At 42.4% G+C, this 24,632-nt stretch overlaps 2 long non-coding RNA genes across 5 annotated transcripts; one reads left to right on the top strand and one right to left on the bottom strand.

Annotated features, from left to right (window-relative positions):
• Positions 1-221: 221 nt before the first annotated feature.
• On the top strand, positions 222-17,085 carry LOC123613043 (uncharacterized). Of its 3 annotated transcripts, none has more exons than XR_012503207.1 (3): positions 228-966; positions 8,487-9,251; positions 15,926-17,085. It is a non-coding gene; the product is annotated as an uncharacterized LOC123613043 (long non-coding RNA). The 3 variants fall into 3 exon arrangements; XR_012503208.1 differs by having other exon boundaries at positions 235-966; positions 8,487-9,015; positions 9,113-17,085; XR_012503206.1 differs by having other exon boundaries at positions 222-966; positions 8,487-17,085.
• Positions 17,086-19,432: 2,347 nt separating this feature from the next.
• LOC141575561 (uncharacterized) lies at positions 19,433-23,223 on the bottom strand. 2 transcript variants are annotated; one of them, XR_012503210.1, is made up of 3 exons: positions 23,087-23,223; positions 22,393-22,508; positions 19,433-21,633 (listed from the first exon to the last, which is right to left on the bottom strand). It is a non-coding gene; the product is annotated as an uncharacterized LOC141575561 (long non-coding RNA). The 2 variants fall into 2 exon arrangements; XR_012503209.1 differs by having other exon boundaries at positions 22,440-22,508.
• Positions 23,224-24,632: the final 1,409 nt, after the last annotated feature.

Below are 24,632 nucleotides of genomic sequence, written 5' to 3'. Positions count from 1 at the left end.
TTGTTATGAAATAAAACTAAAAGCAAAATTAAGCTGCCAGGCAGACACATTGCATTTTCATGGCGCTATTTTAACTAGAAAAATAGGGCATGAAATGTCACCTAAAGCATCAGAAAGAGAAGCTGGGAGAGAGCTAGCACTGATTGAAAGCTTACCGCTTACCGTGTAGCAGCAGTGTTCTTACATTATTCATAGACTACTTTTAAAATACAGTTGCACTGAAACTGCCACTACCGAGAAACCGCAGCGACTCTCTGGAATCAGATGTTCTAATGTATCAACTTAGAGAAACGCGTTCTGTGCAGGTAGGAGAGATGGGCAGCAGGAATGGGTTACAACCTGTAGTGCTCGCTCTTTGCCACGAGGGGGCAGCCTTTGCATCCACTGTAATAAAGTAAAAGCTTCCGGGGAGAGGGAGGGGGACCTTCCATTTCATGTTAAACATAATGAGTTTACTGCAATATATTTGTCAAACAAAGATCCATGAAACTGCAATATAAAATGCTTAGTTCCCACATTCCCTACAAATTGCTTTACACTTACTGAAATCAAATCGTGGGCTCAGCATGTTAGAACCGCAAGGGCCCTCGGAGACGTGAAAAGCACAGCCGTGTCCGTCCGACCGCTCGCTCCGCGCGGAGCGCAACGCTAGCGAGTCACACAGAGCAGGGCAGCCATCCTCCCACAGCCTCCGAGCCAGGTATGCCACGTCCGTGCCTCAGACCAGGTAACAGAGACCAAGCAACTCTCTCCCCGAAGAGTCCCCGAGCACGCAGACCGCGCGGCGGGGCTGCGGCGGCGCCTGCGCGCTGCGACGTCGCTAGCGCCGCCAGCCCTTCCCCTGCAGGCGGCCGCGCGCGGCGTCCGAAGGAGCGGAGCTCCCGGGCTGAGCGCTCGCTGCTGCGCCACGTTGCCAGCCCCGCAAACTGGCACGAGGCAGAGGTGACCACGACCCTAGTGGCAGAGGTGAGCTGTGGAAGGTTAATCACAAAGCAGCTTGGGGGGATTTGCTCCGTGAAAAAAGTAGAGAATTAGAGGTGTCATAGAATGCCTAATTTTATGAAGTCAGTAAGAAAGCCAAAATTCCTGAATGAATTGTTTTAGTTTAACCTCATTCAAATTTGCGTTTAATTTTGTAATTTTTCCTCAAAAATGGAACAGTATTATCGCATCATCTTCTGCTCCTTTTTCCTTCTTCATCCTACTTTGCTTTCTAATATTTCTGATATATGTTGGTTTTATCACTCTATCGTCTATGTCTCTCACCATCTTAATTTTCATTTATTATCCTTTTTTACTGAATGCTATATAAATCCTTCATATCTGTCTTTAAGGTTATTAAAGCCTAACCTGTCTCTAATTTGTTATTTAATTGGCCCATTTCTCTTTCTAATTTTAAAAAATACTTATTTTTAATTTCTGTAGATTCTTTTTTTTTCTATTACTGTGTTATTTATTTTTCAAAGAATTTAACCTTCTCTTAAGTTGCCAGTTCCTCCATTTACATCTTCATCCATTTAAAATATTATGCTATTCTCTACTTCATGTTGCTCTCATAATTTTTGACCTCCTGAAGGTCTAATAATGTTCTCATTCCCGGTAGATTGTTGTCTCATTTGCTATCATTTTATAAACTGAGACATGAACATTACTAAGACTGTATTTTTCTGTGAGAATCTGCTGTGGTTGTGAAATAACCCCCCTGGATTAGTTGACAGATGGAATAAAGCACTGCAGATTGGGGAGTTTGAACAACAGAAGTCCTGGAGACTGGGAGTCCAAGGTCAAGTCCTTGGACAGCGCACGCCTCCTTGTCCCTTCGCTTCACAAGGTCTTCCCTCTGTGCCCGTCTGTGTCCAGCTTCCTTCTTCTTGTAAGGACACCAGTCATATTAGATCACTGCCCACTCTGAAGACCTCCTTTTACATGAATGACCTTTTAAAAGACCCTGTACCCAAGTACAGTCACATCCTGAAGTACTGAGTCAGGACTTCAACACAGGTTTTGGAGCAAGGTGCCTAATTCAACCCGTAACAACCCCACAAGGAGTTTTGCTTACAAGTCTGGGCATGTCACCAGCCTGTGTATTTTTACCTTAGTTTATTGAGTTGAATGTTGGTGGATCACAGGCAGTAAATTCAACTCTCAAACTCCTGGAGAAGCAAGTCAACAGTCTCACAGTCTGAAGAAGGGGGACTTCATCTTGCCACCCTCTTCATCTTCTGTAATGTTAATTCTGAATAACGCAATCCAATCTCATCCTCCACAACCAAATCTTCCCCAGTTGTTTTAATAATCAAAACAAAAAAAATCATACCTGTGTCCTTTCAAGATACCAAGGTTCAGTCTGACCGTGTTCTTATTCTTGTATGCACCTCGCACACCTCAAGGAACAATCAATGCCATACTCCAAGGCATACACAAAAGAAAAGTTCTGTGCGTGATGGACCCCACTTGTAACAGGAAAAGCAGAATGCTATATTGGAAAAGCCTGGGCTAAGGAAGGTGGGTGTATGTTCAAGACCCAGCTCTCCTGTAGACTAACTAGCTGTATGGCCTTGGATGAGTCATTTATTCTCTCTGAGATGCCACTTCCTCATCTGACATGAAACCAAAGTCTCAGAATTATTAACGAGCTTAAAAAGAAGCTTAAAAATTTCTGCCAAGCACCTGAGCACAGCTGGCACGCAGATTTCCCACCTCTAGCTCAGCTCCTTAAACTTTGTGCCACGTGACTGTTTGTCTTTTGAGGGCTTCACGTCACACTGGTCAGTCTGGTGTTCCCAGCGTCTGTAGCCACCAACCAGCTAATGCTGAGAAGACCACGGCTGTCTCAGATTAAATGCAGCTCATCAGCAGGAAGCTTGGATCTGGTTTGAAAATCAGAGCCGGGTAACTGTTTGAAGATTGCCTTCTTCTGAAGATGTTCCTCTGGATCTGGGCCACCTGACTACAGTACACAGAATTGCAAGACGTGTGCTTTCTTTTGTACGCACCGTGTAGAATCCCACCCCTCGAGTGTGAGCAGAACCCGGGGCTGGCACTGGATGTCAGCACCATGACTTAGTTACTAGTCAGTTGACTGAGTTCATCAAAGGCGGTATCCTGGGTGGACCTAACAGAGTGACAGAAGCCTTTAAAGGTGAACTGTCAGAGAGAGGCCCTCCTGCTGGCCTCAGGGAAGAAAGCAAAGGGCCATGCTATGAACCGCTCTGGAGAGCGGCTGCCTCTGGGCTGAGAGCCTCAATTGAACAACCACAAGGGACTGAATTCTGCCGACACCTGAGTGGTTTTGGATGGGAACCCTGAGCTCCAGGGAAGATCGGCAGTGCGGTCAACCCCTTGACTGCAACCCTGACCCAGTCAATGTCTGGACTCCTGACCCAAAGAAACTGGAAGGTAATAGATGAGCGTTGTAAGCTGTTAAATATGTGGCGAGTCATTATTCACAACAGAAAACTTAGCTCTGGGGTCAGCTCTCTGCCTTCGATGATAACAAAGCTCACAGCACCCGCTCTGTGTGGTTTCTAGCAGCTGTTTACACGGTAGCAGCACCGAGCAGCCGGCCGCCCAGGAGGGAGAGAGTGATGCTCCCTTTTAACTCCTTGTTGTCAAAAAATTACTATTTGGTTGCAGCAAGTGTTGATCTGGTGGCATGGTTAAGTGAGCATAAAAAGTCTCACATAGGAAGAGGAAACTAATGTTTTCTAAACAGACTTAAAGTGTCTTTACCTTCTTGGATGTGAATTGCTCAACCTTCACAAATCCTCCAAGATGGCTCTTACTGTTCCCATTGCTCAGATGAGGATATTAAACCTCAGAAAGTCTAAATAACTTCCCTAGTCACACAGCTCATAGGGAACAGAGCCAGGATTCCACCACTGAGATGCCTCGGGCAGAATACTCTGCTCTATTTGGTTTATTTTATTAGCGATACACGATAAGAATGTAGCTGTCAATCAAAGGTTCTCAGTCTGACTTGAAAGAAGTTCGCAGTCCCAGAGCTGGCACTGTGTACCCAGCCAGAGGATCGTCAGAGTGCACCTGCCTCCCCTGGATGCTTCCTGGAAAACGCCAGGACCATATCTTCACCTCAGGGATATTTCCTGTTGGCATATTAATTACAAATGTCTTCTTTTCTTGGCAGATTTTCCAGAAGCCAAAACAGGTAGATTGTTTTTTAAGAGAACATTCAAACCATGTAATGGCATGTTGACTCCTGGGGTGCATTTTGTTTTTCTTTTTCATTCCCCCAAGTGTCACATAAGGATGTGAATTTCACACAGGAGCACTTTCGGTGTACGACAGCGGTACAAATCCAATCTTTAAACTGCCTTGAGATTCACATTATGGCATTATTCTTATTACCCCCACCCAGCAGCCTCCAGGCTTATGCAGCGGGCAGTGTACCTGAGAATGTATTAAACTCATCAATCAAGGGGCAAGAAGGAAAACTATACTGTAAGCGATGTGTTCATATCTAGCATCTCACAGTGCTGACACTCTTGTTCCCTCCTGGTGATCTGTGGTTGATTCTGAATAATCTTAGGAAGCATAAGGCATGTCCCATTTATACCTTTAGGATTTCAAGAAGCACCAGATCATTAAAATGCTATGGTGAGCCAGTAGGTCTGTAAAAAGAACTGCACATTTGTTCAGGTTATTTTCAAGACTGAAAACAATGTCCATTGTCTCCTCTGACCATCCTTCACAGCCTACTGTGGTGTCCATTTACCTGAAGCATAAGAGAAATCACAAGAATTCTGGGTTAAAAAAATTGAAATCAGAGTAACTTTGTGCCTCGTGGTTTCTTTTCGTTGTCTTATGCGTATCTGTATCAATTTTTGCCTGAAGTGAAATTTAATTGAAAGACCTGCTCATTTCAGTCGCGTCTTCTTATTCCTCTAGTTCTAGACATAACACTGAATCATCCAGAAGTTTTCTAGAGTCATGCTCCTCATCTTTACCCAGTTTTCCAAGGTCCAAAATAGTATTTGACCCCCTCCTCCTCAGAGAGGAACCAGGTGGCCTGTGATTAGGGATACAGAAAATCTACTTTTAGTTTCTAAAATCTGAGGGCATAATTATCACATATTAAATCATTTTTATTTTATTTAGACATTTGTTCTCAGTTTAAAAAAAAAAAAAACCCCTCCCTGGGAAGAATACCTTTTGCTGTGATCTGAAGCCAATTTGAATGTGAATGAATTTCCCAGTGTTTTTTGAGAGCAGCTCTTCATAAATGTGAGAAGTAAGAACCTGAATGGGGAAAAGGAGAAAGGAGAGAAAGAAAACAGGGGAAGTATGACACAGAGACCTGGATTTGGGGATAAATGTGATGTGCTGGAAATAGAAAGAAGGATGCCATGAAGAAGAACAAAGAATTGTGATGAAGAGTGAGACGAAATGAGTGACCAATAGATGTTGGCAAGGGCTTCATATTAGATCAATATGAAGAGGTTGAAAGTAAAGGGTGGACAAAGCTATTCCATATAAATAGTGACCAGAAGAGAACAGAGGTGGCTGTATTATTACCAGGCAAAATCGACCTCAAGTCAAAAAAAAATCTTGTAAGAGTCAAAGAAGGACATGTATTGATAACAGGTACATTAGGACCATACAGCAATTAGAAACATGTGCATACCTGACAGAGCCCCAAGATACATAAGGCAAAGAAGGACAGACCTGCAGGGAGAGATAGTTTTATAATAGCTCTTGGAGACTTCAGTGCCCCACTTTTATTAATACATAGAATAACGAGACAGGAGAGCAATCAGAAAACAGAGGACGTGAATAACACCCTAGACCACTTAGACCTAACAGACACATGCAGAACACACCACTTAACAGCAACAGAATACACACTTTTCTCAAGTGCACATGGAACGCTCTCTAGGATAGAGCATATGTTAGGTCACAAAACAAATCTCAGTAAATTTACGAAGACTGAAAATTGAAATCATACAAAGCTTCTTTTCTGACCACAATGGGATGAAACTAGAATTGATAACAGAAGGAAAACTGAAAAACTTACAAATATGTGGAAATTAAAAGACATACTCAGACAACTTCAGGTCAAAGAAGAAATCACAAGGGAGATTACAAAATGCCTTGAGACGAATGACAACAAAACCAAAAACTGTCAAGACCTATTCAAGAAGAAATAGGAAATCTGAATAGGCCTAAAACATGCAAAGAGATTTAATCAGTGATCAAGAATGTTCCAATGAGTAAAACCCCCAGACCAGATCTATGGTGAACAGTTCATGGACCAGCAGCATTCCACGCATCACTTTGAGTAGCACTGATGTGGAACAAGACATTTCGCGTTAATAAGCCTCAGTTTTCTCTCGCAGAAATGGGGCATCATTACACTGCCTATCTCCTCTGGTTTTATGTGAATGGAATTAAACAATGCATGGAAGTGACTCAGTGTAGTCCCAGACACAATCATCTTTGGCTCTTACTTGTTTTATAACATTCATTCTCACTGACACATTGCATTCTAAATTATTGACATGTATTTTTTTTATTAATTCCTAACAAGATTTTTAAGCTAGTAGACTTCTTCAGCCATTCTTTTTCTGATACTTGTATTCTGCATTCTATTTCTGGTTAGTGTATATTACGCTACATGACATTTACTTCTTATGTGGTATCTGCACAGACTACATATTTATTGAAAGCAAGGTGATTTCTCATAACTGAATCACTGGTGCTCAGCAAAATTTCTAACACGGAGTAAACCTCAATAAATGCTAATTGAACACAGTCTACAGCCCATCTCCCCACCTCTACCCTACAGTGCTGAATACAGTCTTCCACTGAAGAGGACCAAAATAGGCGTGTATGATCCAACTGCAACCTCGATGTGGGCTGGTTGTTATGTTTCTAGAACATGTTGGTATTATTTAAACGGTGGCTTTAAAGAGCAACCATTTAGAGTGTGAGTCACCCATGAAAAAACATTTGTGGCATACTTTATTCTAGTTTCCTTTGTTCCTGCTGCTAAACAGCAGAGAACATCAACCACCTACATGCAACATTCCCACCACAGTGTGGGGCACGGGGCAACCCTCAGCGTGACTCCTGAAGATTCCCACAGACCACAGCAAAACCAAGCCAAGGAACATCACCGTGTGGTTTGGAAGTTCTCTATTCACAAAGCCTGAAGTGAAGACTGAACCCTGCAAAAAGAAAAAAACAAAAGAAGAAGAAGAAGAAACTAAACCAAAAATCTCTTTTGATTTCATCTGTCCCCACTCACATTCCAACCTTGTGCCTCACAAAAAATATAACAATAAAGTAAAACAAAGTAAACATAGCAACGATAACTCATTCACAGATCCTGGAAAAGTCTGTTTCAGGGAATATAGGTGATGCCTCTTTGAAATATAGATGATCTATAAAATGTGAAATGAATGATTCATGAAATTGATCAGGCAAGTTATTTAAGTTAATAAAACCTAAACTCACTGTCCTTAAAACAAATCAATAAAATTCTTCCTTTAATTCTCCGTTGGAAGAGAGACGAGGCAACGTGCTGCCTTTTACATTTTTAAACACTTAAGAATCAGAAAAAGAGCAAATTTCCTCTTCTACTTTTATAGAGATGAGCACTGCTGAAATATAAATAGAAAGATAATTAAGTGAGTTTCCAAAAGTATCTTTCTTAAGGTGAGGCCATAAAAGGAAAGTTGGAGCACGAAGTGATAATTTCCGGAAACTGAGTGAGTAGAAGCCTCTACCTGTTCTGCTTAGACAGGCCCCACGGACACAGGACCCGGCGGCTGGTGGGGGGACGCTGCGCACCATGAGCCGATCTGCTCTACGCCGCCCCCTACTGGCGGGCTTCTCAGCCATCCGGGAGTCCTGTCATTGCGGTGGCGTATGAATACCAGTCGCTCAAGAGGAAGGATCTGAGTCGCATAAATGAAACCGTGTAAGAGAACCGCACTAGCCAGGAATCTCTTTAGCTTTAAATATTAAAGTTGGACTCACTGCGAGTGCAAGTCTCCTTTGCAGAGCAGCCCTTAATTTGTGTCAATGTATATTTTTACTCAAAGTTAACATTATAACTGCTTTGTTATGCTGATAACAAAAACGTGGACATAAAAAGAAAACTACTCTTCCCTTTTCTCGCCTTTTTTCACCATTTTCCTCAAATTTTTAGTATTTGATTGTAAGTGACGTTGCTTATAATGCACTTTCATTTACCAAGTCCAGAGACAATGAAATATAAAATTAAAATTTTCTGTAAAATATCTAATGAAAATATTGCCCTAAAATTCTGAGTCTAGAGCTATTCTGGGCATAGCGGAGCATAGAATCTGGAAAAGAACATGTTTTTAGTTCAAAAGAACTAGTAGGTCAACCAAATATATTAAAACTACATAGAGTGTATAGAACCTTAAAGATTTCAGCTGTTTCCTGTTTTAGGAGGAGGCAAAAAAAAATGTTTTCTTATTCTTTTCTGTTCATTTCAGACCATGTAACAATTGAAGTTTTAGAAATATCTACGAGACACTGCGTAAATAGGATTAATGAATAAAGAACGTCCTCCTGTTTCTCAGAGCACGTAAAATCGGATTTTGAGACTGTATCATTGATTCACCTTCTCACTCGCCTGAATATTGTCAGAAAACCCTCCCGCTGTGTTCCTGCTCCCCGTGGCCACGCACGGACCTCCGTCACTGACCCAGACACTGCACGGAGGCTGAAGGAGCCCAGCACCTTCCAGCTCACACGACTTCTTTGTCCAGAAGGAAGTATTGTATTCTTCACACTTCAAAATTTTCTGTATCTTTTGATTTTTGACATCTTAAAAATACTGGGAAGAGATTGCTTTCCCAGGGCCAGCCAATTCTGAGAGGCAGGCAGCAAAGGGCTGGGCCAAGAGTTCCCCTTTCATAAGCAAACTAACCGATCTGGAGTCCATCCTCCCAACGACTCCCTCCGTCTGCCATGTGCACACCCAACCTATACATTCGCTGTCCTAAATCATCCAAGAGCCAGGTACCGGGCAACGCCCCTGCAGCAGAAAGCCCGACATAATTATTCAAAGGAGCCAGTCCTAACCTGTTACCTCTGCCCTGCTCTGCCTTTCCCACAGAAACCTGGATAAAGGCTCCTGCTTCTGCTCCCGGCCAGAACCTGGTGCTTCTCCTGTGGCCCTGCCTGGCATGACATGCCCCCTCCTCTTGGGAAATACAAGTTACAGATTCTTCTTTCAGTGGCATTGACCTCTCTGTGTAAGTGACACAATCGTCTCTGTACATTTAAAAAAGAAAAAACCGCGGGTACAGATGAGACCAGAATCAGAAGTGATGCACAGGCAAACATTTTATTTTTTCTGGGCTCTTTTGCTTTAGCATAATTTTTGGAGACAAGGTGCACGTTAAAATTGACTAGAAAGGGATAAATGTATGCACAGATTTGTTAAGAAAAAAATTAGAGCCTGTTAGCTTTGCCCTTGTCCTTCAGAAAGCACTTAATTAGCCATCAGTTTTGTTTTGAGGGTCTTTCCCTAAAACTTGTCTAAACTGCCAGGTAAGATGGCTTTCAAGTGAAATTATTTGTAACAGCCAGCTGTTTGGGGTTCAGCTCAGTTCAGTGGCTCCTGCACACTTTCTGATTAGAAGGCAGTTTAGCCCGACTGCTGTCCTCTGACCCATAGTGTCAGAACAGGGTTTTGATGGAGAGCTGAGCTCTAAATCAGCTTGAAGTTTTTGTGTCAGACATAGCAGGCCCTCTGCTGGTGGCAGTGACTGACTGTACACAGAACACACTCTTCACCAAACCCAGGTCTCGCCCGCAGCAGGGGCTCCTCCCCTTCACTGCGCAACGCTCTTCTAGGGAGCTTTCTAGAAGGACCGGTGTCCACGTTCCTCTGTGAGATGTTTGGTTTCAGTTCATTGAAAATTTAGACACTGAGATTTTAAAAAATTTTCTTGGATGATTTTAATGTTCAGCCAGAGTTAAGAATAATCATCTTCATGGCATCATCCCCCAGTCTTAAAGCCCTGCCTGGACGCTGTAAAGTCCAGGACTCTGTCCCCATTTAGCTAGACGGGTTTCACAAGACATGTACACCTCTAAGAGCAGAAACTCTTCTTTTAAAAAAATTCCCGAGAAAAAGCAGTGCCGTTGAGTGAACAGAACCGTGGAGTGCGGTTAAGAATGTTGGACCACAGATACCGTCTACCTGCTAAGAGACTCTGAATAAGTCACTGCAGTCGCCCATCTGCCGAAGACTCACTTGTTGGGGTCTATTTTGTGGAGCTTCCAAATGATTAGGCTTCAGAGTAAACGAGATTGAGAATAGAAAAGAGAAAGATAGATGTGATTCTATTAATTAAAGGAGAGTAAATCGTTGCTACTATCCAAGGAAATTTCAGAGCTCCGTTAAAGTAGGATTGTTTAGGATTGGAGAAGACTCTCGACAAATCAGTTCATGTTCGTGGCTTGCCTGAGAGGCAGGCTTGCCGTGCATGCCCGCATCCCTGTTTAATGCAGTTCTCCACGTCCGTGCACACGCCTCCCTGATCCCGTGCGTGATAGTCGACGAAGCTGTTTTGAGTGAACCATGACGGGATAATCACAAAACAGTGTCCTTATCGCTCTACATTTTATTTTACACCAAATACATTTGAAATGTTTGGAATTCTTTCTGCAATCTTCTTCATTAGAAAAAGAGGGTGACCACTTAGGTATGTTCTTTCTTTATGCTTCTAGACAGATGATTTGGCTTCCCTAATCCAGGAGCATCACGTCCCTGCCCTCCATGGTTTTTAGGAAATTAGCTCCTAACTGAGTAGCATCTGGAAATTTGACACACTGATTATCTGCCTTTAGGTCATTAACAAAGATGTCGACTAAAATTCACTCGTGAAATCATGGGGCCTTAACACTCACTCTGGCGCTTCCTGCAAGCCTTCGAGTAGGTGTCCCATCACTTTTCGTTGTGCCCAAAGGCGTTTAATGTCTCTGACGTGAAATTCCCGCATTACCTCAGAGGAATGAAACAGCCTCACTAGGTGAAGAGTTGAACCTTCGTTTTCAGTGAACTTTCTGCATAGGTTCTCTCTCTCTCTCTTTCCATTAACAAAATAACCAAGAATGACTCTAAATAAATGAATTGGGGGGCTTCAGGAGGATCTGTCTTTGGGCCACATTATGACCCCCCTCTCTGAACATCTTCGGAAAGAACGATTTCCCTCTGCCATGAATGGTTTAGGTATAATCCAGTCTGAGGCTGGGAGCTGGCTGAGCTGCCCTCTCAGGGTGCTTTCCAGACTTGTGCTCTGTGAGTTTTGTTGCTCATCCCTTGTGAGACCTTCTACATATCTGTATATTCTGCTTTGAGGCTGTTTCCTCAGAAAGGAGAAATCACCCAAACTCCTACCACCCCACACTTTTTAATCGCGTGTGACGTGGCAGCTGTGGCCTAGGTTTTGGTTATCTCTCCAAGAGGTTGGTTCTCGCTCTGTCCTTACCTTTGGTTCCTGTTACTAGGCTATCAGGTGATTAACGGGATCCTTTTTTTTAAAAATGTCGTACAAGAGGTTTATGTAGAGACATCTAAGAATCATGGGAATTATATGCTCTGAGTCCATTAATACTTCTTAAATATTTACAATTTTAAGATTAATTTCTAAATAAATATATATCTTAAAACCTGAAAAACTAAATAGGGAGAAGCAAGAAGGAAAACCATTTAGCTAGTTATAAAAAACATCCAGTATTTACTGAGCACTAACTTTATACCTAGACCCGAGTTAGGAATGTAAGAAAAACTATCTTGTTTAATGATAGCTACAAAAAAGTGATTTTTAATATCTCTATTGGAGTAATTAATCTTGCCTTTTTTTTTTTTGCATTGTTCTGTTATACAGCTGCTTGATTTGGTTGAAAATCAGAGTTTTCTTTTTAAAATCTAAATTATCCATGAGCTTTTGTAAACTAGAGTCACTATTTCACTCAGATCTGTATTAATCTCACATCAATCAGGACTCTTAGATGAGCCCCACCCTGTTCAGTTCCGTTTCTATTTGCTGAAGCAAATGTCAATCTTCCTCACATAGCCTCCTTCTTTGGTCCTCCCTTGACTATGTTTGGGTAATCATTATGTCATATACATGCAGATACAGATACAGATGTCGCTGTAAATGTGGATGTAGACATGGAGATAAGAGAGATGAGGTAGATACTGCAGTGATGGAGTAGTCAACCTAGACAACTGTAGACAGAAACGAGATTCTCCTGTTGAAGACTTTCTCATCCTTTGGGAAATTTACTACTACTAATTTGCTCAGTTACATCTAGCTCACTTTTGAGAGTGTTTCAATGGATAACTTTTAATGTTCAATATGATAGAATACACAGACTAAATGTGAAATTTAAAAAAAGTGAGTCATGGCAGAGTTTATTATTAAATGCCGCTGCTAAATATCTGGTTTGACCTGGAAGGAAATAATAGGAAATATGAAGGGAAAAGATAATTCTAGAATATTCCAAACACAGAAGCAAGGGGAACTGAATGTTCTAGTTTGGTACAGTAATATGATCATAAGTGAATAACCAGTCAAACAAGGTTTAAAAAGACTCCAATCCCTTCCCAGAAAGATCTAGAGATAGAAGGATGGGCAAACTTTTAAGACAGAGACCACTGAGAAAAGACAGAACAGTTGAAAGAAGCATGGATTGAATAACTTCTGCAAAGTGATTTTTTTTTTCTTTCCGTTTTGCCATATGCCTGACATTCTTCTGGTTTAATCTTACTATTGACGTGGCACTTGTTCTTGCATGGACCTGCATTATAACTAGGAAAACACCATGTACTCAAAAGCAAAAACCACCATTTGCTCTTTGTTAGCCAACAGCATAATTTTCAGGAAATGTCATCTTGGGTAAGTGACACGGATTATGTGAATTCAACCAGTTAGAATAAAAATAGAATAGAGATACCCACTTTTGGAATTTTTCAAGGGTAACTCCTTTTCACACTAGCTCAGAAAGAGAACATTTACCTTGAGTCAGTGAACAAATTGTTTTTCTAGACCACTGAAGTCAGAGGGCCTCAGGGAGAGTTCCTGAGGCATCTGTGTGCACCCACGTGGGTGGTGACACCAGCATTTCTTAGTCTGATCATCCTCGTCGGACTCAGCAGGAGTTTGTGCACTGACGGCTCACGTTCTGGCTTCATGTTGCTAACCTTTTCTTTATGGTCTCAAATACATTGATGATCATTTACTATAAGTTATCAGCATTCGGCTTTGTGGGTTATACCACGCAGTATACTCCAGTCCAGTCCATTGTCTTTCTTTTATGATGTTTGCATTCATCTGGGTTTAGATCCTTGAGCTCATGAACTCACACTCTGATGGATGCACCAACTGCTCCACCCTACACAGTTTTGGGGGGAATGAAAGGAGGCCAGACCCAGTTTGTACCCCTCCACTGAGTCTGAGGAGAGAAGAGGGGAGGAGTCCCAGGGCAAGGAGACCCCCACATCAGAGAACCACTGTCTAGCTGTTCTGTTTGTGGCCACTCCATAGACAACACATCAGGAAAAAGGACTGAGACAAGGTGGACCCAGAGGTTTGAATCTGTCCTCCCTGGGGGTCTGGAGGGAGCAGCGGGCGGAGGAGAGGCCTGATGTGACTGGCCACCGACGCTAGGGCGTGGCACTGCCCCGTTGTTACCCTAGGAATGACAATAGTCTGTGCTTTTGTCCATAATTTCCGTCCTGCAAGCGAGGAGCAATGATTGCTCCAAGAAAGTGCAGGAAGGCGCCAGAGAATTGCTTAAAGTTTTGTTCTAAACTTTGCCTCCAGCAAGCCTTGACCAGGGTGCAGCTCCCCGTCTGTCTACACACAAGCCCAGACCGACCTCAGCCTTCTTGTTTTTCTGTTTTGAGGTTTTGTTTTTTGAGTTTTTGTTTTTTTTTTCAATTCTTCAAACCTTTCTCATTTCTTTTTATTTTTTTCTGGTCTGACTTTGGAAGAAAGAGCTAGCAGCCCGTGTCTGTTTGATGTCTTGATAGAAATCCATAATCTAGTTTACTGTTCTTTATTTCTGACACTTGGGTATTTTTACTGCCTCCTACTATCTCAGATACACACTAAAAGCCATTAGTATATTTTATTCAACATTTTAGGGACTTGAAGACACCAAGGTTTGGGGCTTGGCCTGGTCTTAGAAATTGCTGGAACCAAAAGTCACTTCCACGTCTCCACGTCTGTGATAAGCATCTTTACGTATTTGATTTGGTCTCTCCTCTTTGCCAGGTTTTACATGAGGTAGTTTTAAAGTCAACTTAATATTCTTGGGTAATGTTAGATATGTTTTATGATAAAGCCTGCGATAACTGAAGCACACAGGAATGTGGCGAAGAAAAGGAACCTCTGTCCCGACATGCTAAGGGCGGGAACAGGGGTTCCTCGGTGAGGCGGGGATGTAATTACGGTGAACAGTGTGGGCTTTAAAGTCAGAATTTCAAGTCCGATCACGTGCAGGCTCAGTCACTCATTAACCGACATAAACTTGAGTGAGTTTCCTAATCTCTCTAAGCTTTAGTTTGTGCATCTGTAAAAGCGGTTAATAATTGTACACACCACAGGCCTTGATGTGAAGATTAAATTCTATAATAGGCACTTAGCACCGGGCTGATCATAAAGTAAGTATCTCATTAAAAGCTATCATTATTTTTATGTTTGTTATGTTTTTCTGACTTAGAAAGTCGGAAAAGCTGAATCAAGCTGGTGCCTTTGGTTTTCCCTGTAAAGCCCCGTCTGCTTTCATGCCCTGCGTTTATATTTATATTTGAAAAGTGACAAACTCCAGACACTATGGATGCCTAAGTATTATCTAAGTGCAAACTCTCGGCTTCCTCGTTCTGTCTAACGGGTCTTCACTGTTAATTGCAGCTTCTGCAACCTGTAGTAACTTACATGAGCCAGAAGGACGTTAGAGCCACTTACGTATTTGCATCTGTTTGGTCTGATAATGACTTGGAATTAAGACATGTGTCTTCTAAGTCTGCTTATACCCTGCATATCTCACGGGTTTTGTATTAGAATCACAAGAAACAACATAGTTGTCACTTTAACATCTACATTAAATAACACTATAAAGTACATAGAACTATGTCTTTGATACTATGAAGCATATATATTATATGCTTCAAATAATATATTTTTTCTCTTACAGTTCTGAAGGGCATACATCTGAAATCTGTTTCATTCTGCTAAAATCTAAACATATTTTAAATATATTAAGGATTTAAGAAAGAAAGTCATATATCACTGAATGGGAATGTGTTTGAACAACTTAGATTTTTTAATAATTGGTTGGTTTTTTTATTGATTTTTTTGTATCTCGTTTTTATAGATTTTTAAACATCATTTGCCAGATCTTCAAGCCATTCACTTGGGTTTTTAAGAGGGTTTCGGGGATTTTCGCTCTGGCCAAAATGGAAGAACAGGGACTGGCTTCACACTCAAGCCTCAAACAATTAAAATCCGGGTGAAATGTATGAAGGAAAAAAAAAACACTCTTTCAAACATTGAACGACAGGCGCTCAGGACAGTGACCCCTACAGAAGAGAAATAAACAGAGTCAGGCTCACAGTCCTCTGTGCTGTCTGCCTGTAGACGGAGGATCCCTTCATGGGGAGCAGTTGAGCAGGAGCAGGGCCAGGACTGGGGAGGGGATTAGCTGCGCAGGGTGACATTTAAGGAGGCATTCACTTGCAGGGTCTTGCAAGGCAGGGTTGGCCCTGAGCAAGAAGAGTGTGGCGGTCTTCCCAGCTGGGGAGAGGGCAATCACATATTAGGGAGGCTCAAGTGACAGGAATTTGCATAGAGTCCCAAAGGAAAGGGGACTCTGTAGAAAAACAGTTCTAAATATCTGCATTGTCCCCTAGAGTTTTGGACTGATGCCTACGTTTCACATGTGTAGAGAGACTTCCAGAGAGTGACAAGGGAAACGTGACCACAGACTGCACAGGGCGATGGGATGCTTGAGTTCCAACCAATCCACATACAGAAACCTCACTGAACAACCAGATGATCCAGAAGAGACCCAGGACTTACTGTCACTTAAGAGGAGAACCAGTCTGGTTTCAGCAAATAGTCTGCTCCAGACCCCCACACACACTGCGTTCTATCCACGGCTTCACTTCACCAAGCCATAGGTATTTCACAGTCAAAAGAGTGGTTTAATTTTTTTTTTTTAATTTGGCACCAAATTGTATGTGGAATGTCGATGTTTAAAATAGACGAGAGCAGAGCTGCTCAGCCGAATCAGGGTCCCGCCCTCTGCAGCAAGTCCAGAGACGCCGTGAGCTTCTGCAGGAGAGACTCCGAAGCCCAGTGGTCAGTTAACTCGACATGCCTGTTACTCACAGCACTGCCTACGCCAAATCCAGCCAAACGCTGTGCTCAGCACTTTTCCAAAGTTACTGATACAGAATAGCAAGGCAAAAACATGATGCTCTTTTTTGCTAAATTCTCACAGAAAGGTCAATATTTACATGATATTTCTAGTGCTTATAGATTGTATGTTTCCATTTTTGAAATTAGTAACAACATAGCTGAAGAATCAGAACCAGAGCTCTGGCTTACTTGTGAGTTTACTAGGAGCATTTTCACACACACACACACACATACAAAAATCCCTTAGCTAATACATGCCATTAAAATAGTACTTGAGTTATTTCAAGTTCAGGCATTGGCCTCAGAAGTATTTTGTGTTTCAAACAGAACAAAAATTGTCAGTCTGAAAATATTTAAAAAGCTAAAAATATCTGTCTATACTTGCACCAGGTAAATAGCACGTATTTAAAAATAGCTTTCAAATAACAACTTCTGTTTCAGCTGGATCAGCGTCAAGAGGTTTCCTTCACCAGCTGTTCCAGATGTAGCCCCGTTTTCTGCTCTGCTCTGATCCTCCAGCAGGCTCTGTGAAATTGGGTAGAACCTGCAGACTTTGCACCTCTCTCTATACCTATCTTATATCAGCTGGTAGACAACACTCCTACCAGCAAATCTGCTGTGGCTCCAAAAAATAAAAACAAAAAATGTATTCGACTGGTCATGTTTTTCTCCTAGCAGGACACACAGCATAAGAACTTCCACGGGAAATCCATGTAGGAAATCGTTTCATATTTTTTGTTATATTAAGTGTATCCTCATGGGAAGATACAGTTTCCTTCCACTTCTGTTGCAAAATCTAAGCTTTGGGAGTAAGAATGTCTATTACCCGTGTATTAATTTTTATTTTAGATGGAAATTTAGATTCTAGCAATGTGGAAATTCGATTATAATCGCATTCTAAAGACCCCAGACCGAAATGGTGTGATGGGCAATGGCTGCTTCTTTCGCTACCAATTCCTTGGAATAGAATTTTATAAATTATTTCTTTGCTGATTGCCTGGAAGGCCAAGGATGAGCAAGAATAGATATTTCTTTGGTGAAAGTGGTGCCAAGTGTTTCACAAAGAGCAAAATGTTATGTGTGAATCGTCACACCTCCTATCAAAGGGACATTGTCCTAAGCTGCGATCCTTTTGACAAGGGACCACGTCCCATTCATTTCAATATCCTTGGCCACCAGTACAAACCTGCTGTGTATAAGTGTTCAATCATCATTTAATTAAAACCTCTTACTTTATGAAAAGGATGACTTTCTCTTCTTATGACTTACATTCATATTAGCAGGAATCATAGTAACAGGAACATGAAACTTCAGAATTAAATAACTGTTGATGCGCTGTACGTGTTAGACAGACTTGCAAAGTAGCCATTACAATAATCCCAGCTTTCTTATTTGGTAACAATGGTAACAGTAACGCCATTGTTCTTTCTTGGCCCTGAGTCATCTTTCATGCTGCCGCCCATGCCTCAGTCATTATAGAATCTCAGTGCCCCAGGACTGTGTGGTTTTATATATTTGTCCTAGGGTAGAGTACACAGTTGTCCATGTGACAGGAAAATTGATGGAGAAATTAATTTGTGAATTAATAGATTATTCTCCTCGCTGTAGAAGCACTGGACAGAATGAAGTGTGCAGGCTTCGAGTGCAGGATAGATCGAGGAATTCTGCTTTCAAAAAAACTTGAACCGTTCAAGGGCTTTGAGATCGAAGAGACCAAATCAGCCTAAAACCAGAAGTAGTTTCCCTGACGGGGAGGAAGGAACAAGTGACTGGGGGCAAGAGGTGAGAGAAACAGGTCTCTGGAGAAGCTCAAAGTGCCACGTTCCGTGCAGCTGCAAGAGGTGAAGGATCTGAGCTGGTGGGAGGGGCAATGATGGCCCCTGGTCCCTTGCTGAGCACTTGGGATGGGGCCACCACCGTTCAAAGGACCAGAGGGCTGGAGAAGCATGAATCCAAAGCCTCACCCCTATTTACTGGGCATCCCCCAGATGCCTGTGGAATGAGGCGTGAGGCCCATAAGTCATCCCTAAGATTGAACTTCCTATCACGGTGGAGTTCAAGAGTTGGATTTAGTATGAGTTTTTTTTTAAGTAATGTGATCTTTTTTATACTCAAATTTGTATATTTCCTGATTTAATTTCAGTCTGTATTTATCAGGAAAAACCATTGAGTAAAGTATACAAGAAATACTTGGTGATTCTCATTTATTCATTCATTCGTTCAACAAAAATATAGAACTAAATACTATGTGTCAGCACCATCTTATTTTGTATGTATTTTTTCTCCCAATTTCATTGAGATACAGTTGACACACAGCACTGTATGTGTTTAAGGAGTACAGCATAATGATTTGACTTACGTTCATCATGGAGTGATTACTGAACATCCATCTTTTCAAACAGATACAAAATGAGAGGAAAAGAATTGTTTTTCCTTGTGATGAGAACTCTTAAGATTTGCTCTCTTAACAATTTTCGTATATAATGTACAGCAGGGTTAATAATTAATTTTATCATGTTGTACATTATATCCGTAGTACTTACTTACCTTAACGACTAGAAGTTTGTGCCTTTTGACCACCATTTGACCCTCTTCCCCATCCCCTGCCTCTGGTAACGACAAATCTGGTATCTTCTTCTAGTACTTTGTTTGTTTGCTTTCAGGTATAATTGGCCTGCAACACTGTGTTAGCTCCTGGTGCACAGCATGGCGATTTGATAGTTGTGTACACTTTATAGTGACCACCATGATAAGTCTCGTTATGATCTGGTCCCCATCCAGAGATATCCTGTAGTTACTGAGTCTGTTGCCCACACTGTACATTTGATACCCGTGACTCCTTTATTTTGCAGCTGTACCCCTTAGTCCCCCTTACCCATTTCTCTCATCCCCCCAATCCCCTCCCCATTTTAGCACTGTTTTAGTTGATAGAAATACAGCTATAAAACTGTCTGCCCTTACAGAGCATACGTTGTAGTAAACAAGTACATATCATATATGTACAAAAACAAACATTTACTATCATGTCAGGTAGAGACATGTGACATGAAAAAATACAGCAGAGTAAGGATACAGAAACTGATGTGGGAATGGCTGGGAGAGGCGCTGCTGTGACCACTGCAGACTTCTGGACCTACAGACATAAGTGGGGAGCAAGCGAGGAGAGGGTCTGCTGGAAGCGTGTTACCCCTGGCGAGGCGAACAGAAAATATTCTGGAAAAACAGACTGAACAAGTGTGGCTCACGTGAGCAACAAGGAGGAAACGTGGTATCTGGAACAAACTTGTTAACTGGAAACATACAAGACGTAAGTTTGCAGAGTCAGGCGGAGGCCAGGCCCCACAGGTCTCACAGGTCTCATTTTGGATTTCATTCTGAGTTCAATGGAAAGTCACGTGGACATGGTATCAAAGATACGCAAGAGCAGAAGCGGGGGAACCAGCTCAGAAGCCAGTGCATAATCGAAGCTAAAAATGATGGTGGGAGGTAGCGTGAAAGAACTTCGATGTGAAATGGAACTGGAGGATATAAAATGGAAAATCTCATGTGAATGCTCTTAGGAAAACAGAACTTAAGGACTGGGATCTGATTTCCTGTAAATGCCTGATTTATAGAAAACTAAGAATACGGACATTTTCCTAAATGATAGGGAGTTGATCAGGGATTGCCTCATATTAACCTCGGGAAATTTTGCTTCTGGTTTCCAGGGGCGTGAACAAGAAGTGACCCAGGTAGGGCTGGTCTTGCAAAATAAGCTGAATTGAGCCTTGTGTGTATGACTGGACTGGTTTTGTCTGCTCGGGAAATTTCCAAAGCTGGCCTCTGTTTGTTTTTGATGTTAATAGACTCTAACTGAACTCTCCCTTCTTTCCATTCCCTGCCGGTAAATACTGCCTACACCCAAAGCCTCAGCAGACTCGCCTGTGGCTTGCTACAGTTATTAAATGTAATTTCTCTGCTAGTTTCAAATAAATTCAGCTTTTGACAATTTTGAGCCTGCCTTATTTTACCCTTTTATTTAGGTCAACGGTAGCAGTGGAGGCGGGGGAAACTAGATGGGTTGGAATATATTTTGAAAACCGAGACGACAGAATTTGCTATTGGATTAGCTGTGGAGGGTGAGGGAGAGGGTGAATTCTAAGTCTCTGATCTGCACAACTATGAGAAAAGATGGTGTTTGCCGAGACGGAGAAGACTGGGGCGGGAACTGGTGACGGGGCAGAAGCGGGGGTTCTCCTTTGGAAGAGTTGCCTATTACAGGACATGACAAGTAGGCAGGTGGATGTACAAGAAAGAACCGGGGAGGTCAGGGCATTTAGGTCCATGAGGAGGGAACCCAGGGCTTGAGCAAAGAAGTAAAGCCCCGCCCTCTGCCTGCTTTACGCACGAAGAATTCTTAGTCTTACATGTTTAAATGATTGAAGAAAAATCAAAGGAAAGAATAACATTTTGTGACCCTGAAAATTACATAAAATTCAGTTTCATTGTTCATAAATGAGGTTACGTCACAACACAACATTCTCATTTGTGAACGTCTTGCCTGGCTGTCCCCCACTACAGTGAGGGAGTCAAATCAGGTTAACAAAGACCGTGCAAGCCCTACTAAGCAGCAAATATTTTGTCTCTGGCCCCAGTTTGCCAACCCCAAGTAGAAACCACCTGCACCTAATAGTTTTTCAACGGCTTTGAAAATATTGTTCAGTTCATGGAAAACTGTGCCGCTTTTCAAGCCAGCTTTCTTTAACGACTTTTTCACATTGGAAAAGTAGCAGCATTATTTCTTTTTTAATCCACTTTTTACAGACCTTCATCTTCTACCTGTGACAAGAGTGACCATCCAGGAATTAACAATCCGATTGCTGAGCCTGAAGGGATGACGCTGGCACCCCTGAAATCCAGTCTGGAAAAGAGCTGCAACGCATCCAGCTTTGAAGAACCCTAAATGTTGCACAACTGTAGCACGGTTGTATCAGATGACTGAAATCCTTAAGCATGAAAAAAATGTTCCCCAGGCTTAAAGTGTACAAGTTTTTAGCTGTAATCTGTACACCGAAGACTTCAGCTTTTTAAACTTGTTTGTTTCCCCTTGAGCAGCCAAGTTCAAAAAGTGTCAGCAAAAAAACAAAGTTTTCTTTAAAAGAAAAAAAATGTTCACATATTGTCCGTGTTGTGAAATACTTCATCTTTTAAAAAAAACCTGCAGACGTAAAGCATTAACATCACAATTTACAGCAATGAACAAATAGCACTTGGGCTATTTTGATATCCAAGGAAAAGCACGTGACTCTTTTCTCCTAACACCTTAGGAAAAATCACCACATGTCATGCCTTCTTAACAACTTGCTAGATTTTTTTTTTCCCCTGCACAGTGGATTCTGCTTCATAAATGTGTCTTTGGTAAGAGCACTGGCTTAGAACTCAGACAGCCCAGGATCCCAATTCCCCTCTGCTACTTAAGTTGCGTGACTTTAAGCAAATTATATGATGCTCTGTCTCAGTTTCCTTATCTGTAAAATGGGCTCATATAGTACCTACTTCATAGGATTATTGTCAGAATTAAATGGAGCACCACAAGGAAAGTGGAGACAATGGCCAATATTCTACCTCTCATTGTCTATGTGAATGGAAATATTGCAAGTCTTATCAGTAAACAAAGGATGCTGTGGCGATCAAGTCACCAACCAGTACCACCCGTCCCCACGCCGACAGTGAGCGGAGGGAACTCAGGTGCAGACAAGCAGGCAGCGCGGCCTCTGCAGCCACCTCCAGTGGTGCCCCCGAGGGGACTCAGGGTGAGAAAGAACAGGACACTGGCCCCAGACAGCTAAGGTGCACCCAAAGGGATGGTCTCAGTGAGCCCAGATCTGTGCACCTTCCCATGCGTAGAAAAGCACTAAAGTCTTTAACTTGAGGTGTCTGGTTTTCTTTAACAGTAATATTTGGATATTCCAACTACCTGGTTTTTATTGCAAAAACTCCTGTATATCCTGGCTCCTCCCCTACCTCTTCGGAGCAGTCCTTCAGAGCCAGCGATCTGAGAGGCTGTCATCCTGGGCTGAGTCCTCAGAAAGTCTGCCGAATAAAACATAACTTTCAGCTTTTAGGCTGTGCATTTTGTTTCAGTCGACATCTATAATTAAGGGTTGTTATTGTCGCTGGAGAACGATCGGTCCAATGAGACCATCCACTTCTGTCTCGATGTCATAGCAAACACAGTGACTGCATGGTTACAACGTGTAGAAGCAGTGTCAGAGACAAGTCGTGTCATTGTCAACAGAACCATCTGTCTGTGGATTAAGCAGATTCAAACAGAAAGAGCCCCTTCTGTTTGTCAAGGCACAGGGTAAAATGTATTAATTACGTGGACAGAAAATATCACAAGTATTAACTTAAGTCCACATAAACCTCATTTTGCAGGAAGCGCTCTTGAACTCCTGGGAAAGCTGAGTATTTACCCGGTTCAACCACCTGTCTGATTAAGTCATGTCGTCCCCATTTCCGTCCTTCCCATAATGAGGGAAACACCAGCCCTTGAGACAACCTGTTTCAGTGTGAGACTCTTCCCTAGACTGAGCTGAAAATGATTTCTCTGGGGCTTACGGCCTTTGGACCAAGTTCTGCACTCTGGAGCCAAATCTAATAGCGCTCACCCTGGACGGGTCTCAGGACATTCGCTGGGAACACCTGCAGTTCGCTCCGGTTCCGCCGACTCCGCACCGCGCTGCAGGACTTGCGGGGCGTTCGGCACCCTGGCCCCGCGTCCTGCTGTGCTGTAAGTAAGTACAACACAAGGGCTTTCTCTTTAAAACAGCTCACCTTCCCTGGACTCTGCCCTCTGGCAAATGAACAACCACATGAATTCACCAGGCTGCGGAGCCGGGTAAAAGTATTCTGAATGTGTGCTCAGGCCTACTCCTTAGGGTTTAAGAGCAAATTTCAAAGCAAAATTATTTGATCGTTTCACTGGGTTCTGTTCTGTGGGTCAGAACCACATCACAGTAATATTGTTAAAAGGCAGCACAAGAGACTAAAATGCAGGATGCAGTGTCTTGAGCGTCGAAAACTGGGCGTCTGGTTTGTTCAGTTCTCCGCATCGCTAACTGGAGTCGATCAGTACGGGGGCGCAGCAACGAAACAGCTGTGCTTTTCTTTCTAACGTTCTGCCAGGAACGGTGAAGGGTCTGAGGTGTTTACTTGCCAGCTAACAAGCGAGCCGGCCACTGTGTCGTGGATGCTGCCGGAAGACACAAGCTTCCTCGGTCAGAGACAAAGGGGCTTGCTCTCCAGGGCACAGCAAGCAGCTCGCGTTCCTCTTGTGTCCACGTCCCAAGGGGACCAGGTAAACATCACTCGCGGATGCTGAGAACTCAGTGTGTTTGCATCACAGCTGAGAAACCCTGAGCTTAAAAGTCCTTCGTTCTTTAATAATGGGCCCCAAGCAAGCTTACCTAACTCTCGCCCTGGAGAGAGATATTATCTTTATGACACAGGACAGCAAACCAACCTGCCCTCTGCTCCAGTGGGGTCACTGTCTCTGTTTTCCAAGGCTGTTCATGCGACACACACCCTTGAAAACGAAATCTAGAGCAAAAACTGTCAATGACTTCGCTCGTAAGACGTGCAAAACATAAGAGAGCGGTGAAGACAGTCTCCCGGTGCGCTGCAGGAGAGTGCTCAATTCAAGAACGTTAAACCAATCACTAAGTATTTACTCAATGACCACTGCGCACTCAGCATTCTTCTAGCTACTGTGGTGGCTGTTTAAAGTCCCTGATCTCTAGATTCAAGGAATTTAGGGTTTATCATGGACGACTTGACCCAAAACAATAGGGAACAACACAAGATAAGCCAAAGTCAAATTAGGAATGATTCATTCATTCACACAAATAAATATTCAATGTTTAGTATAAAGTCTACGGTTTTGATGTCTCTGACACGGCTGCTTCACGATTCGGGGCATATACAAGCTAATTTATAGAAAATGGCTAAGTTGTCTACAGACACACGTATTATTCTTGGTTGGGGGCGTACAAATCAACTCTGTTTGGTTGAGAGTATAGGTCTCTAAGTTAAATCTGAATTTGAACTAGTTTTTGCCTTTTAGCAATTCTGTTCTTAACGATTTATATACAACTTTGGAAGCATGTTCATTTTATGAGTAATGATTTTAACCTTTTTGAAAATTGTCCTTCAGAG

The sequence above is a fragment of the Camelus bactrianus genome, chromosome 29 (assembly GCF_048773025.1).
Source record: "Camelus bactrianus isolate YW-2024 breed Bactrian camel chromosome 29, ASM4877302v1, whole genome shotgun sequence".
Taxonomy (NCBI): domain Eukaryota; kingdom Metazoa; phylum Chordata; class Mammalia; order Artiodactyla; family Camelidae; genus Camelus; species Camelus bactrianus.
This window is presented reverse-complemented; position numbering and strand designations above follow the sequence as displayed.